We start from the raw sequence: 1564 nt of genomic DNA, 5'->3' as shown, positions 1-1564 counted from the left end.
GAATTCATCTTAAGATTCATCTTAGTATTGCAGCCCGTTTTCCCAAAAGCATCGTAATTTAATTAGTACTTGAATATGCTCGTAGATTAAAGAGTGCTCTGGAGTAATCGTACAGCGCTAAGAACATCGTAAGGACACAGACTTATGCAGACACCTGCAGGACAATCTCGAAATTTAAATACCTATAGCTACACTTTATGATCATTTAATATCAGTAAAATAAATTTTATTTTATTATTATTACTAACCGACAAGGCTAATAATAATAATAATAACAATAATACATTCAGAAAATGGTTAGTCAATATTGGATGAACAGATAAATTAATAAGTAAACAAATAAAGTTATTTGTGGACTAGTTGGTAACAACAGAGTGGTGGCATGATTGTTGCAGAGAACTGTAAGAATTACAGTCAGAGAGAGAAAGAAAAAAGTCAATAAGTCGCTGCTGTGTATGAAAATCATCCATATAAACTTGCTGTATTGAATTAATGCATGTTGTCTGTAGCAGGACCGTACACAGGGCATCTGCTGTCTTCACTGATCCTGGAAGCTTTAATCTTGACCCACAGAGTCAATTTTGAAAACGAAATATTAAAATGCACATCTGATGAACGAAGCAGTGATTGTGTAAAAGAAATATATCGTTCTGCAAAACAAAATGCAGTCATTATGTGGTGAATTAAGTTGTACATTTAAGAAATGATTTTTCAATATTCCCAGCGAGGTAAATTACATACATTTTCACAAATATAATGAAGTGGCAATGAGGAGCAGCACTATACGGTCACATTTCAGCACTGTCACCTGGACAGCGACTCTCTTAAGTAGTACTTAAACTGCGTCCTCGCACGTTCATTTTAAGAGCAATTTTGGGAAACATTCATAAAATCGTTGGTAGAAAACTCTCTTAACTGCTAAGATCAATCGTTATTGGGAAATGAGGCCCCGGCTGTTAAATTAGTGCATTTCATTTTAAATAATAATAATAATAATAATAATAATAATAAAGATTTAGCCAATTTATTTTCTCAAAGGTTAAGTAAAAAGTAAAACGTGAAAACCATTATTTTTACTTTACACACACAGGCACACAAGTTTGTTAGATTTTTATATCTACTCGTCCTTGTTCCTCCTAATACCCAAACATTAATTTAGCCTACGATTTTATGCAAAATGATGGAACACGTTTTCATACATTTATCAACAGCACACAGATACATTAGACACAATAGTATTCATCTGCTGAGCCACAGAGCCGTAGGTTTGACACAGAAGTATAGATCGGCCTTAAGTCACAGCAGTTTCAGGCCCGCAGTCTCCGGACTGATGTTACGGGCGGAGCTAATGACAGAACAATCATGCCAGAGAGCACGATAAGTTGTTGTCTATGTAAAGTTTTATTAAATCTAGCATTTTTGGTAAACAGTTACTTTATTAAGCTAAGTATTTATCTGCTAACTTCTGGATCTATATTGATGTATTTCATAATGAATATTATTCTGGAAACAGTTCGATTGTCGAACAGGTTGTATTTTTTTTTTAATGATTTGGTTTTGAATC

Source organism: Myxocyprinus asiaticus, chromosome 18, assembly GCF_019703515.2.
Source record: "Myxocyprinus asiaticus isolate MX2 ecotype Aquarium Trade chromosome 18, UBuf_Myxa_2, whole genome shotgun sequence".
In the NCBI taxonomy this organism is placed as follows: domain Eukaryota; kingdom Metazoa; phylum Chordata; class Actinopteri; order Cypriniformes; family Catostomidae; genus Myxocyprinus; species Myxocyprinus asiaticus.
This window is presented reverse-complemented; position numbering follows the sequence as displayed.